This window comes from Megalobrama amblycephala, linkage group LG11 (genome assembly GCF_018812025.1).
Source record: "Megalobrama amblycephala isolate DHTTF-2021 linkage group LG11, ASM1881202v1, whole genome shotgun sequence".
Taxonomy (NCBI): domain Eukaryota; kingdom Metazoa; phylum Chordata; class Actinopteri; order Cypriniformes; family Xenocyprididae; genus Megalobrama; species Megalobrama amblycephala.
In genome coordinates, this window is record NC_063054.1 from 37,898,259 (window position 1) to 37,915,719 (window position 17,461).

The 17,461-nt window shown below is 34.1% G+C and overlaps 1 protein-coding gene across 1 annotated transcript in view; it reads right to left on the bottom strand.

The window, feature by feature from the left end:
- wasf1 (WASP family member 1) overlaps window positions 1-17,461 on the bottom strand; it is a 71,288-nt gene that overhangs the window by 52,701 nt on the left and 1,126 nt on the right.

The window sequence follows — 17,461 nt, forward strand, 5'->3', positions numbered from 1 at the left end:
ATGCGCACGATTTATAAATCAAGGTAACGAAATAGTAAATAGTGCACACGTTTTATTCAATCGAGCGCACTATTTAGTAAATCGGGAATAGGGAACGAATTAGTAAGTAATTGCACGCAATTAATTTTTTTTTCTTGCATGTCATGTGCGGGGCTCCGTATAAATATGACATAAAAAGTAAAAACTATGTTATAAAATGCAAAATTATGACAAAAAGTAAAAATGATGTTATAAATATCCTGTCTGATTTTATATCTGTGCCTCGGATACTGAATGCTTTTGCTGATTTCTTCAGTAATAACGGTTTAATCGTGCTGAACCGCTGATTTAAATCTCTGCGGGTCGTGTTGGTTTAACGTTTTGCAACTCGACTGCTGTATTTAACTGCACAACAACACATATCACATGAGTTTATGTTAGCAGAGATCAGATTTGATTCATTCCAGTGGCTCGAATCGTTTGAATCAGTTTAAAAAGATTCAGTTGATCGTTTCTTCAGATTACTAAGGCGTCGACCATTAAAAAGCACAAAATCTTATACATTTCAACAAATCAACTAACTGATGAGCTTTAAAAAAAGCTAATAAAAAAGACTAAAAATAAGTTTTTAGTTTTAATAATGTCTTTGTGTCAGTAATATTTTTAATGTGTTTGAAAGAAGTCTCTTCTGTTCACCAAAGCAGCAATAATTTGATCAGAAATAAATTTTTAAGTATTTTTACAATGTAAATCAGCTGTTTTCTATGTGAATATATAGTAAAATGTAACTTATTCCTGTGATCAAAGCTGAAGATAATATGATCACATCTCCTCCTCCTCCTCAAAAACACTCTGTCAGAATGGCAAACCCATTACATTAGTATCGATCTGAAGACTATCAGATTGAGGGATCTTTTTTTCCCAGCAATAGATCATTTCCCATCAGAAAAGATTTGTTCATTATTGTTTGTTGATTAGTTTCCCAGCCTCCGAGTCTTTGTGTACGATGGTCACATTTCTGCCTCAAGCTTGTCCCGAGATAATGCGTGTGCATCTGCGTCCCCGGAGAGGTTTGCGACGGCCGTCAGGACACATCGGACGAGTCAGAGTTAGACGAGCTACGGCCAACATTTACGTAACCATTACAACCCGCAGGGGCTCATCTGTGACCTCTGACCCCGAGCACTCGAGCCGCTGGATGTCCGTTTAACCTTGAGCATTAAAGGACGAGCGTGTCGCAGCTGAATGTGACCCAAATCTGATTTTTTCCCCCTTTACCTCACATGTGACACAGATCTGTTTTTCTGGATGACGCCGTCGCCAGATCTCCCTAGAGAAATAAGCAACCTGCCCTGACAAAACAAGCCAAAATAAGCCACGTGCCTTTCCAAAAGAGGCTGGCGCTCGTGTTCTGCTCTCTGTTAAATTATTGTGTGGCATAGAAAGATTTTTTATCCTTCAGCTCATCCCAACATGAGAAGAAATGCTGAAAGACACACTAATTAATGACAAAGAACATGATTCTGGGCCATTTTTATGTGACTAAAGTGTGAATAGTACTATAATTTAGTACTTAAATATTATATTATGCTTTTAATAGAATATATAATTCATTAATTATTTTACAGCATGGACAGAATGTTTCTTGAGCAGCAAATCAGCATTTTAGAATGATTTCTGAAGGATCATGTGACACTGAAGACTGGAGTAATGATGCTGAAAATTCAGCTTTGATCACAGGAATAAATTATATTTTAACATATATTCACATAGAAAACAGCTGATTTACATTGTAAAAATATTTCAGAATTTTTACTGTATTTTTGATCAAATAAATGCAGCTTTAGAGAGCAGAAGAGACTTCTTTGAAAAACATTTTAAAAAATTGTATGTTCTATGAATCCACTAAAAAATTTAATGGGTCAATGACGTGACGGGTCATTTTTTTTGTCCAAAGGCCTTAATAACAATAAAAAACAAAGATATGACATCCAAAGTATGTAAGGTAGTACAACTCAAACTCTTTTATAGAATCCAAAAGGTTTTAATTATATTTTGCGACATATAAAGGTATTTTAAAGATTTTGAAGTGTCAAAAGGTCATTCGGTTTAACCGTCCAAAGGCCAATACAGCCTTTTCATTTGTGATTAAAATATCTTAAAATGTAATAAATGTATATATTTTTTATTCTGGCATGATTTTATAACATCATATATCAACATAGTGCAAAATGATATTAAAATTACGTGTAGAAGTCGTTGTTTTAATATGAGAAAGAATGTCCGGAAAAATTAATTTCATTGATGTCATTTGGAGTAACCGATATAAAGGGACAATTTTGGATCAAGTCATGTGGTGACATCATTCAGACACCTGCAAAGGACCACATGGTCATGAAGCAAAGTAACTAACTCTCTTCTAACTATTTGAAAAATTCATGTTTTCACTTGATCATACGCATTCATATGTCATTCGGTGCAACCGCTATAAAACATGGAAAATGTTGTAATATTTTAAAAACTTGTACTAAATCTAAAAGTTTGATCGTCCTTTTGCTAGCTGGGTAGATATCAACATGTTAGCATTGCTTGAAAGTATCGTCATTCGGTATAACCGAAATTTTGGTTAAACCAAATGACTTTTTTTGGGTGACAAATTTTGTCCATCTTGTAAAAAATGAGAAAAGCAGTGTTAACTGATCATAAAAACCCTTAATAACACTTAATAAAACTTCAAATCTCCACTATGTTTTTTACGCTTTTAAAAACCTTATTCATCAATGACCCTAATACAATGCATCTGAACATTTTGATTTATAAAGATAGCTGCTATCCGTATGCACCTGCCGCTGACGCCTACCACATCCCAGAATAGCTCATCATGGGACAAACACTGATCCATAGCAGATCTTCAGCATTTCAGCAACTTTTTTTTCAGTTAGCTAAACCAACACAGGCGATCTGTTCTTTTTTTTCTCTCTTTTGCCCAGAGAAATCAAACAGAAGGAATATTTCTCAATCTCCTATACCTACACACACACTTACTTTCTGTCTCTGATGTTTTATTACACACTTTTCTTCTCGTCTCTCACTCTTTTTGTGTGTGTGCCACATTCTGTCTGGAGGCAGAGCATAAAAATAAGCACAGAGAGGCGGAAAATGAAGTAGGAGTGAATTTCCTTTCAGAGCTTTCTTCACCTCCATCAGATCTCTCTATATATGTGCAGATCACAAGGATTTCAATTTCTAGTAATAAATGTCATTAACAGTTGATAAATGCGTTAATTGTAAACACTATTCACTGACAGAATGAAAGGAATAGTTCGACCAAATAGGAAAATTCTGTCATTGTTATTGCTCTGATGATTATAACTGAACACATCCATTTTACATCCAATCAGAACTGAAATCTGAACCATGCAGTATAATAATCATCATTATCATATTCGCACACAGTTTGCATTATTTCCAGACTTTCAGTGTTGTAGTTGTGGCAATTTTTCAATGATTCATTCTGTTAGTTACATCGACCCATCAGTAGGTGGGGACAAAAGACCGTCTTTCTGAGTGAATCATTATGATTCAATCACTCATACGATTCATTTAAACATGCTGATCCATTCAGGAACGAAATGGGTGAGTCATTGAATTATTCACTCAATGCTTCGTTCTACAATGGGAATGAAACAAGCGGGTCATTGAGCTGTGTGTTGACTATAGTCCGGATCGTTATAGCGACTCTCTTATTCAGAAATGGCCTTTGCAATTCGGAGGCCCATTTCAAAGAAACAGTTCGTTTATCTGTGTTATATTTACGTTATCTCATATTTCGCTTTTAATAGTCTATTTATAAATGCATTCTATCTCTTAAACCAGAACTATTGTTATAATAACGACCGAAAACAACAGCATTCAATCTTCGTCCCTCTCTCAGCTAAAATGAAATGATACAAAAATGGCCAGTAGGTGGCGGCAAATCATTGTCTTAACAATATCAGTCAAATGATTCATTCAAAATGGCTGATTCATTTAGGGACAAAACAGAAGTGAATGAGTGAGTTGTCGAGTCATTCATTAGAACGATTCGTTCAAAAATGCGAATTCATTCAGTAACAAAATTGAAATTGTATTGCTCAGAGACGCGCAATGGCTCTACTTTTTGGAACTATTTTTCTTGATAAAATAGAGGAAAAACAGACAATACTGAGTCTTAAATGTAAGTCAATACTAAAAGCTTATTTACTTATTTACTGAATTGTATACATTTGCAAACGTGCTGATATTCGGTAAAACAGCACTTTTGCTTGTGTGATATTGCTTATAAATATTAAAAACCAAAAATTATAAATAATTAAAACGCAACCAAAGATAAATTATGATAAACACAAATGATTCATTCACCTCCTGACTCTTTTGTTCATTTGAAGCATGACAGATGCAGTGAACGAATCTTTTATGAATCGTTCATCACTAGCTCACAGACACGGTTCATTCGTTTAATTTGGTGCTGATATTCAGGAAAACAGCACTTTTGCTCATGTGATATTGCTTATAAATATTAAAAACAAGAACTTATACAGAGAATTTTTTCGAATTTGTTCTTTAAAAAGTTTTATTTTCAATAGTCAAATTCCCAGAATTCCCACATACAATATTTAATCATATTCCAAATTAGCAAATAATTATAATGCAACCAAAGATAAATGATCATAAACGCAAATGATTCATTCACCTCCCGACTCTTTTGTTCATTTGTAGCGTAACAGAAGCAATGAACAAATCTTTTATGAATCGTTCATCACTAGCTCACAGGCACAGTTCATTCGTTTAATTTGGTGCTGATATTCGGGAAAACAGCACTTTTACTCATGTGATATTGCTTATAAATATTAAAAACAAGAACTTATACGGAGACTTTTTTTCGAATTCATTCTTTAAAATGTTTTATTTTCAATAGTCAAATTCCCAGAATTCCCACACACAATATTTAATCATATTCCAAATTATCAAATAATTAAAGCAAAAAGCAAAAAAAAGCAAAAAGAGATAAAACAACTGATTGCATCACAAATATAAGTTAATATTAAAATTGGTTTATTACCCATGTGCCTGCTGCCTCATCGTGCTGATATTCAGAAAAACGTCTCGGTTACAAAGGTAACCCTCGTTCCCTGAAGGAGGGAACGGAGACGTACGTCGAACGTGACCGACTGAATGGGAACAGCGCTATTGCTGGTAAAATCCATTGTAAAATCTTTCCCAGATATTAACCATAAAATTATGCACTATCTCAGCCTGTTTGAGTCATCGATTTGCTCATCTCTGATTGGCTAACGCGCTGCCGCCGCTCATTGATATGCGTGTCACATTTGCCTGTGATTGGCCGTGACTCATTCATCACAAGCTTCAAGTAACAATCAAGTGCTTGCTGAGTAACCGCTCACCCGGTAATGTACTCGGTAAGTGGCTTGTTTATGATTAGGGAACAGAGAAAGGGCAGAACAGAACTCTGGGAACGACATGCAAATCACAAGAAGTTTTGCGCAGCACACCATAATTGAACAGCCACCCACTCTGTGTAAATATTGGCCCTTAATTCAAACCAGTCGGTAGTTTGCGCGCGCACACACACACACACACACACACTCGTCCTGGGCAGAAGAAAATTGGGGTCAGATGCATTTAGAAGAGCTCCGTCATCCGCCACGGTATGCGTGGTCGGAAGAACCGAGTGGAGGAGGGAAGTGAAATGCGCTTGTAAAATGTAAATTTACAGCCTCCTCTGCTGCAGTAATTGAGTATCAGTGAGCGGGACCCGATTGAAAGCCGTGCTGCAACACTGCGTAACCTCCTGCTCATCCTGATCCACTTCACTTATCACCTGATAAAAAAGTGTGCTTTCAAGCTCATATAGCTCTGGAAGCCCCTTTTATGACATACTGAGTCAAAGTTATATTTATTTTAAGTTATTTCATATTTAATACACTGACACATTGTTGACACTTTACACTGTTTGTCACTTTATCATTACCTGCACTACATCATTATTTATATACTGCAAATTTGTTTATTTTTATTGTTCTTATTGTGTGTTATTTCTTATTATTCATACTGTATTGACTTTTACTATTACTATTATTGTTATTGTATACTGTTTATTCTTGTTATTATTACTGGTTATTGTCCTTTATTGTGTATTCTTTCAAAATTTCAACTTTTTACCCAATAAATATGACTTAGTATGTCCTAATTTCAACTTTTTACCTTATAATTATGACAATATCATAATTTCGACTTTTTACCTTATAAATGTGATTTAGTGTGTCATAATTTTGACTTTTTACCGCATAAATGTAACTTCATACGTCATAATTTGACTTTTTACTTCACAATTATGACATCATATTTTAAATATTTTACCTCATAAATGACTTGACTTTTTACCTCATAAATTTAACAATATGTTATAATTTCAACATTATACTTCATAATGAGTTTGTATGCCATAATTTCGACGTAATTACCTCGTAATTATGACATCATATTTTCAATATTTTATCTCATAAATGACTTAATGTCATAATTTCAACTTTTTACCTCATAAATGTGACTTAGTATGTCATAATTTTGACTTTTTACCTCATAAATTTAACAATATGTTATAATTTCGACGTTATACTTCATAATGACTTCGTATGTCATCATTTTGACTTTTTACCTCGTAATTATGACATCATATTTTCAATATTTTACCTCATAAATGACTTGACTTTTTACCTCATAAATTTAACAGTATGTTATAATTTCGACATTATACTTCATAATGAGTTTGTATGTCATAATTTCGACTTTTTACCTTGTAATTATGACATCATATTTTCAATATTTTACCTCATAAATGACTTAATGTCATAATTTCAACTTTTTACCTCATAAATGTGACTTAGTATGTCATAATTTTGACTTTTTACTCATAAATTTAACAATATGTTATTATTTCAACGTTATACTTCATAATGACTTCGTATGTCATAATTTCGACTTTTTACCTCGTAATTATGACATCATATTTTCAATATTTTACCTCATAAATGACTTAATGTCATAATTTCAACTTTTTACCTCATAAATGTGACTTAGTATGTCATAATTTTGACTTTTTACCTCATAAATTTAACAATATGTTATTATTTCGACGTTATACTTCATAATGACTTCGTATGTCATAATTGCGACTTTTTACCTCGTAATTATGACATCATATTTTCAATATTTTACCTCATAAATGACTTAATGTCATAATTTCAACTTTTTACCTCATAAATGTGACTTAGTATGTCATAATTTTGACTTTTTACCTCATAAATTTAACAATATGTTATTATTTCTATGTTATACTTCATAATGACTTTGTATGTCATAATTTCGACTTTTTACCTCGTAATTATGACATCATATTTTCAATATTTTACCTCATAAATGACATAATGTCATAATTTCAACTTTTTACCTCATAAATGTGACTTAGTATGTCATAATTTTGACTTTTTACCTCATAAATTTAACAGTATGTTATAATTTCGACATTATACATCATAAATGACTTAGTATGTCATAATTTTGACTTTTTACCTTATAATTGATTTAATGTCATAATTTCGACTTTTTACTTTTTACTTAAAGGGGTGGTTCAGTGGTTTTTTTCTAGGCTTGATTGTGTTTTTGGGGCACAGTTTAACATGTCTTAATGCTTTGTTTTTTATTTTTCATATATTTTACCTTTATTCTACACCTCTGTTTACCTCCGAAATACGCAGTGTGCTCAGATTGGTTAGCAGGTTAGTAGCTGGCCCAGTGTATCGTGATTCGCTGAAGCGTCCGGAAACGCCACGCCCCTTACCATCTGTTGCTTCAGTGAAAATGTAAATAATGGCGTCTATATTGCTGTATCAAATTGAGCCCGAATTAGACCCAGATGAAGAGAGTCAAGCAGAAATCCTGAAATCGCGGCTTTTAAAGAACGTTTCTGAATGGTATTTCATTTTTTTTATTTGTGTCAAAGTGTTTAGATCATAGACGGTTTAGATATTCTGTCACTCAGGGGCGTAGTTTGCGGGGGGGATGGGGGGGAGGTAACCCCCCAATATTCAAATCCATCAGTTACAACCCCCCCAATATTTCAACATGAAAATCACAGTAGATCTATACTAACATATAATTCATTTATTTTGTAACAATAATATTGTTTCTAATCGAATATGAGTTTGTCATAATAAATTAGTCAAAAAAGTACCCCCCTTCCATTGAACCGATTGGTAACGCCCAACCAATGCGCATCGCACTTTTACCAAAACAACGCGAGTGGTGCTCTACTATTTGAATAGAGAGCACGGGTAGCACCAAAAAATGAAGAGAACCGCTGCCCAGCCGACTATATTAAACTTCTGTTCAAAGAGGGACGTTAAAAAGAATAAAGCATGTACTGAGAAGGAGGTATGAAAACATTGTAATAGCTAAGTAAGTACACTCCACATATATTTTAGCTAGCTAATCGGTTCCATTGCAATTTAGCCACAACTATCAGTGTAACTGTAACCAGTTACCAAAACAGCCGTCTGTTTTGAACGAATTGGCTTGAATGAACGATTTAAGTAGCTCACTCATTAAAACGTCGAATCGCTGCCACCTACTGGCGGTTTCAATATTTAACAATTTCTTTCTTTTTAGAATCACTCTGTTATGTTAGAATTTGATGAATGCTTATAGATAAATTCCATAGAGTTATGATAGATAGATAGATAGATAGATAGATAGATAGATAGATAGATAGATAGATAGATAGATAGATAGATAGATAGATAGATAGAGAAGAAATAAATTATCCAATAACGCTACACATAAAACAGATTTTTTTTTTTTTTTTTTTTATAAAAAAAAATAATAACAGGCAGCATACCAACGCTCAACCCCCCCAATGTTGAAACCAAATCTACGCCCTTGCTGTCACTGCTGTTTGTTAGCTTTCAATATACAGTTTTATCCTGATTAAAGTTTTACTGTAGCCGAATACATGACTGAGTAGTAGCATTTTTGTAAAGGTAGCGTTTAATTTATAGCATGAACAACTGTTTGTCTTTGAACATAGACGTTTGTTGGTGAAGTATGCACTAGAATTTAGCTAACTGGCAGGCGAAGCAAAAACGAGTTGCTCTTTGTACATGTCCTTGATGCAACCAAAAATAGCAACAGAACTATACATTTAAAAGACATGTACAAACAATAAAACGTACTTACGGTTTGAAGCCAATAAACAGCAGCTTCTGCTTTTAAAGTGGGAACTGCTTCTTTCAGTAAAAGTCTTTGTGCAAATCCAGCATTGAACTCGTGTAGATTCTGAAAGCTGTCTTCAGCGCCGCATCCAGTGAAGAAAATATCACAGATTATAACGGGTTCTTCTATTATCTTTTGACGCGTCGCGCCATTTTAGACTTTTTACCTCATAATTATGACTTATGTCAAAATTTTGACATTTAACCTCATAAATATGACTTAGTATGTCATAGTTTTGACCTTTTACTTCTTAATGACTTAATATGTCATAATTTCGACTTTTTACCTCATAAATGACTTAGTATGACATAATTTCGACTTTAAATCTCATGACTTTGTCATAATTTTGACATTTTACCTTATAAATGTGATTTAGTATGTCATAATTTCAACTTTTTACCTCATAAATGACTTAATATGTCATAATTTCGACTTTAAACCTCATGACTTTGTCATAATTTCAACTTTTTACCTTATAAATGTGATTTAGTATGTCATAATTTCAACTTTTTACCTCATAAATGTGACTTAGTATGTCATAATTTTGACTTTTTACCTCATAAATTTAACAGTATGTTATAATTTCGACATTATACTTCATAAATGACTTAGTATGTCATAATTTTGACTTTTTACCTTATAATTGATTTAATGTCATAATTTCGACTTTTTACTTAAAGGGGTGGTTCAGTGTTTTTTTTCTAGGCTTGATTGTGTTTTTGGGGCACAGTTTAACATGTCTTAATGCTTTGTTTTTTTGAAAACACTGTATTTTTCATATATTTTACCTTTATTCTACACCTCTGTTTACCTCCGAAATACGCAGTGTGCTCAGATTGGTTAGCAGGTTAGTAACTGGCCCAGTGTATCGTGATTCGCTGAAGCGTCCGGAAACGCCACGCCCCTTACCATCTGTTGCTTCAGTGAAAATGTAAATAATGGCGTCTATATTGCTGTATCAAATTGAGCCCGAATTAGACCCAGATGAAGAGAGTCAAGCAGAAATCCTGAAATCGCGGCTTTTAAAGAACGTTTCTGAATGGTATTTCATTTTTTTTATTTGTGTCAAAGTGTTTAGATATTCTGTCACTGCTGTTTGTTAGCTTTCACTATACAGTTTTATCCTGATTAAAGTTTTACTGTAGCCGAATACATGACTGAGTAGTAGCATTTTTGTAAAGGTAGCGTTTAATTTATAGCATGAACAACTGTTTGTCTTTGAACATAGACGTTTGTTGGTGAAGTATGCACTAGAATTTAGCTAACTGGCAGGCGAAGCAAAAACGAGTTGCTCTTTGTACATGTCCTTGATGCAACCAAAAATAGCAACAGAACTATACATTTAAAAGACATGTACAAACAATGAAACGTACTTACAGTTTGAAGCCAATAAAACAGCAGCTTCTGCTTTTAAAGTGGGAACTGCTTCTTTCAGTAAAAGTCTTTGTGCAAATCCAGCATTGAACTCGTGTAGATTCTGAAAGCTGTCTTCAGCGCCGCATCCAGTGAAGAAAATATCACAGATTATAACGGGTTCTATTATCTTTTGACGCGTCGCGCCATTTTAGACTTTTTACCTCATAATTATGACTTATGTCAAAATTTTGACATTTAACCTCATAAATATGACTTAGTATGTCATAGTTTTGACCTTTTACTTCTTAATGACTTAATATGTCATAATTTCGACTTTTTACCTCATAAATGACTTAGTATGACATAATTTCGACTTTAAACCTCATGACTTTGTCATAATTTTGACATTTTACCTTATAAATGTGATTTAGTATGTCATAATTTCAACTTTTTACCTCATAAATGACTTAATATGTCATAATTTCGACTTTAAACCTCATGACTTTGTCATAATTTCAACTTTTTACCTTATAAATGTGATTTAGTATGTCATAATTTCAACTTTTTACCTCATAAATGACTTAATATGTCATAATTTCGACTTTAAACCTCATGACTTTGTCATAATTTCAACTTTTTACCTTATAAATGTGATTTAGTATGTCATAATTTCAACTTTTTACCTCATAAATGATTTAATATGTCATAATTTCGACTTTAAACCTCATGACTGTCATAATTTCAACTTTTTACCTTATAAATGTGATTTAGTATGTCATAATTTCAACTTTTTACCTCATAAATGACTTAGTATGTCATAATTTCGACTTTTTACCTCATAAATGTGACTTAGTATGTCATAGTTTTGACCTTTTACTTCTTAATATGTCATAATTTCCACTTTTTACCTAATAAATATTACTTAATTTCAGCTTTTTATTGTAATTATGACTTAGTATGTCATAGTTTCAGCTTTATACCTCATAATGACTTAATATGTAATCATTTACACTTTTAAGTCATAATTTTGTTTTTTTTTTTATCATCAGAAAAATTTAAATAGATCATGAATATTCAATATATTGAAATGATGCTGGGGTTGCTAAGGTGTTCTGAGTGGTTGCTAGGTGATTGATTACAGTTCCAAGTTGGGTCTGTGGGATTTTTCCACCTGTTTTCCGGTCCAGCAGGTGAAAATGATGCGTCTGATCGGTAGTGTAAAGTAACACTACTAATAAAGCAAGCATTTATATACATATAATGGTAGTCTCATCCAAAACAGGTTTTGGAAACATCTGCAAAGTCATTCAGTATCATTTGAATATTCAAATCTGAATCTGAATGAGCCTAACGTCAAACACAGAAGCACAAAATGAAGTAAAATAGAAAACAAGGTGTCGTCAGTCAGTAGAGTATAGGATCACCACCTGTTTGTAAGCGAGAGGACAAAGGAATCCACCCAAATGCAGGGCGTGTAAGCGGACGCCGCACTCGCCTCCGGGGAATCGCATGTAGGATCTGAATGCATTATAGTCTCCACCTGCCTTCAGCCACAAAACCAACAAACCACCGCATGATGGGAAGTCCCTGCTAGAGCGGACGGCACTCAATGACCAATAAATCAAGGCTGAGACCAAACAAAGCTGTCAGAATTCAAAAGAAAGAGTGTTTAGTACAAAAAAATGATATGACTGTACTAGTGATGGGTGTGATTGAGCATGAAAACACATTCATTTTGTGGCTTTTCTTCAGCATTACACAATGACTGAAGTCCAGCAGCAAAAATACCACATGTAAACATGCCAAACATGATTTTAGAAATAGTTTTACATCATAATTATGATTTGTAATCATTTCAACATTTTACCTTATAAATATGACTTTGTCATAATTTTGACCATTTACCTCTTAAATATGACTTGGTATGTCATAATTTCAACTTTTTACATCATAATTATGTCATCATTTAAACTTTATACCCATAACGACTTATGTCATAATTTCGACTTTATACCTCATAATTATGACTTAGAATTTTGAATTTATACCCTAATAATTACAACGGCATCATTTCGACTTTTTACCTCATGATGTAGTATGTCATAATTTCGACTTTATACATCAAAATTATGTCTTATGTCATAATTTTGACTTTATACCTCATAATTATGACATCATAATTTTGACTTTTTATCTCGCAATGACTTTGCATGTCATAATTTTGACTATTTACCTCATAAATATGAATATGTAAATATTTAAACATGTGAAGTGTCAAATTTTTTATTAATATTTTTTAATTTGCATATAAATTGTAATATTTTTATTAAAATATTTTTCAAAGTTGTCAATAAAACAAACATTATGGGAGCATGTTTTACAAGAAAACAATATTTCAGTCTCTACTTCAAAATTTTATTTAAATTATGAAATTTACTAGTAATTTCTGAGTGAATAGTAAATCCTTATTTAATGTAATATTTTTATTAATTTATTTAATAGTTTTTAATGTAATATAATATTTACTATTTTAAAATATTTTATATTATTGTTTTTATTTAATTTTTTTATATTTATTTAATGTTTCAATATTATAATATGAATCGTTTATTTTGTGATTTTGATGGAAAATGTATTTGCTGACTTTTATTATGGTGCAGTACATGAGCACTCAAAATAACCAAAATCAAATCTCTACTTCAGGCAGTGTATGTACTGCAGGAAAACTGGAAAAGCGGCCTTCAGAAACAAACCGTCATGAAACAAACCTACTGTAATCGAAAACAACTCTACTTTCTTAATGCATGTGTCGGGTCTGATAAAAGTGATCTTCGACATCAACACAGAAGTGCAGGTATTGAACTTCACAGTTCTGGCAGACTTTCATCTGTCAAAGCATGGCATCTCTGTGGCACGCTGGCAAAAATGGGCGATAACAACACACACACATACTAACTACACACTAACCCCCAGTTCAGGACACAGAGGAAGCTTTGTGAAACAGAAAGACTGAACAAAGACTCTTGTGTCCGAGGCATCTTCACAGCTGGGGCGTACAGCGGGTTTACAACACTTCCAACCAACATACCACCATTTTCTGTCTTTTATGGCACAGCATCACTCTCCTTTCTGATTCTGTTTACCTGCCGATTGATTAAACAAGTCATCTGCATCACTCAAAAATGTTAAAGTGGCATTTATGTAAGGAATACTTGACTCCGATCCGTTGAATAATTAGAAAATAACACACACCCGAGATGGTAATGCAGCCATGATGTGAAGGTGTGCATTATTTTTTTAATAATTAAATGAACTAGAGTCAATTATTCTGGTTGCCACACCTCAAGACATTTGTCAGGTTTTTGTCCTTAAAGGGTTAGTTTACCCAAAAATAATGTCATTAATTACTCTCCCTCATGTCGTTCCACACCAGTAAGACCTTCATTCATCTTTGGAACACAAATTAAGATATTTTTGATAAAATCCGATGACTCAGTGAGGCCTGCTTCGCCAGCAATAACACTCCCTTTTTCAATGCCCAGAAAGCTACTAAAAACATATTTAAAACAGTCATGTGACTGCAGTGGTTCAACCTTAATGTTATAAAGCGAAAAGAATACTTTTTGTGCACCAAAAATAACAAAATAGCGACTTTATTCAGCGATATCTAGTGATGGCCGATTTCAAAACACTGCTTTACGATGCTTTGAATCTTTACAAATCTTTTGTTTCGAATCAGTGGTTCAGAGCACGTATCAAACTGCCAAAGTCACGCCCCCCAGTGGTGAACCACTGAAATTTCAAAACGTTTTGAAACTCTTATGATGTAACAAAGCCTTGTTTACTGAAATCATGGGATTTTGGAGCTCTGAACCACTGATTCGAAACAAAAGATTCGTAAAGCTTCATGAAGCAGTGTTTTGAAATCGCCCATCACTATATCGCTGAATAAAGTCGCTATTTTGTTATTTTTGGTGCACAAAAAGTATTCTCTTCGCTTTATAATATTAAGGTTGAACCACTGTAGTCACATGACCTGTTTTAAATATGTCTTTCTGGGCATTGAAAGTGTTATTGCTGGCAATGCAGGCCTCACTGAGCCATCGGATTTCACCAAAAATATCTTAATTTGTGATGAACGAAGGTCTTGCGGGTATGGAACGACATGAGGGTGAGTAATTAATGACACAATTTAAATTTTTGGTTGAACTAATCCTTTAAAACGCTCTTGTGTGTGGGACTAATTTCTTACGCATCTCATCCCACACCTCCATCGCTAATTCCAAAACGTCATTTTAGAGCTAGTAACAGTGATTGAGCCATTGATAACAGAATAATAATGCAGTTATTAGAGAGATGAAGCGTGTGTGAATTACCAGAGTCTGAGGGCCCTATTTTAACGATCTAAGCGCATGTGCACTTAGGGTGTGTCCGAATCCACTTTTGCTAGTTTAACGACAGGAAAAATGGTCGGGGCGCCCGGTGCATGGTCTAAAAGGGTTGTCCCTTGTCTCTTAACGAGTAATGGGTGTGTTTTGGGCGTAACGTGCAATAAACCAATCAGAGTCTCATTCCCATTCCATTTAAAAGCCAGTTGCGTTCATGCCATGGCGGATTTGCTATTTACATGGTGGAATTTTCAAGCGGAAAAACTGAATTCTTCTCTAGTGAGGAAACGGATCTGCTCGTGCGCGAGGTAAAAGCAAGCGAGCAGACCATCTACGGGACAAGCCAAAGCATTTTTATGCACACAATAATAATCTTTTACATTGTAATCCTTTTATTTTTAATATTTGGCCTGTTTGTGTGCTGCTGTGTGTGTAATAAGCAGAATGTACGCATGTTGTGCACCCGCATATAGGCGCATATTACTAACGTCCTCTTTAAATAACAAAACAAATACTGTTCCATTGACTTTAGACCAGGTTTCAGTTGATCAATGGCACAGTTGTTTTCAGTTGCCTCAAAATAGCAACACGCCAACAATGCACCTGATCACACCTCGTTTTCAGACCAGCACACCCATGGGCGCACAAATGGGCGCAAATGCATTTGCAATTTAAACAACGCAGCGCAGGATATGAAAATGACAACTGCGTCGGGCTGAAACTAGCAAAAAACACTTGCGTTGCACCTAGCGCTGAATTGCGCCGGGTATGTGATGTCTCTCATCAGTGTTCTACAGCAGCGTCTTGACTAATAGCGAAACTGTAAGTTTATCTGCTTCAAAAACAGCACCGTTATTACCTCACTAGTGAGATGTAGCTTTTAAGTTGCTAAACTATTTTACTGACACGTTTCTGTACGAGTGTGTGTCTGTAGGTGAGTGTTTGAGCGGGAGAACGAGACTATTTGCATTCGGTACATAATAAAATGTAATTTTGTGGCAAAAACGTGGAAATAATTTATCCTATTGTTTACTATATTTATTCGCTAGGTCAGTGTCATTGTGTGTTTTGGTTCTTTTGCTGTTGTAGGAACTTTTAAATAACTGAAATAATTTAGCGAAGTGATATGGAACAGTAATGCGGTCAAGACCATCCTGGAACTACTTTAGCCGTGCGTTTCCCTGAAAATAACTGCACATCTTAGAATGTTCGTCAACCAATCATATTCAAGCATTCAACAGCCCCGTAGTATAAATATATATATCACCCAGTCACACGCTTTCTTCTTTTCTCATCTCTCTGATCTACTTCTGGATGTGAGGTTTGTACGGTCCGCCCTGGCAGCACATCAAACAGAAGCCGCATGAAAGCCAGAACACACAGAAAAGGTTTTCCGAGCGAAAATCCACCCAGACAGGAAAAAAAGAACTTTTCTGCATCGCCAGCAAAAGCTCAAGACAAAGTCAACAACAACATCAGACTGACCCATTTAACATATTTCTTTATCATTAATGCACAGAAGTCAAACTGCACTGTTTGATTTTCAGCAACAACCCTCTAAAAGTAAGCAGTCAGAGTGAAAAACATGGCAAAACATGTCCATCATGCTTAAACATCTACATGTGAACACTGTGTACAACTGAGTGATACACATTATAAAAGATAGAAACTTTCAAACCAAAACCATCATACATTTAGAAAACAGACTAGCTGGTGCAGATAATAGCTGGTCAAGATGATCAAGTAATATTATATATATATATATATATATATATATATATATATATATATATATATATATATATATATATATATATATATATATATGGGTGAATTCAGGTTGATTGGGACACTTTTTCCCAGTCATCTCAATGGCAAAATGTGTCCCAATCAACCTGAATTCACCCATTATATATGTTTTTTGGAATATAAGCTGCTCAATTGGTTCCAAAACACATTTACCAGCTTAATCTGGGTTTTCCAAAAGATAAACGCTGCATTGGAGCATTATATAAGGTTTGTATTAATGCTTTGGCAGCCAATAAAGCTTTTGAATCGCAGCGACACACTAGCGACGCGCGATCGAATCGTTCTTTCGAGTCGGTTCTTTTTAATGATTCGAACAGCTGGTAAACCATCCGAGCAAAGGCATAGAAAGAACTTTGTTAGGTAATTCATATATAACATAAACGAGGCGAATCAGCAGTATTTAACCAGTATTTTTTTTTTTATTATTGCAAAAAAAACAAAACACGTTACGTGAATCGGCTCTTTGAGCAGTTCCAGTAAACTAACCGATTCATTCAAACGAATCATTCCTCATATTTCACACAGCACCTTTATTCGGCAAAGAAAGCCGTACAAGGTGTTAATGCGTTAAAGCGAACAAAACCGAAAAAAAGTTTGAA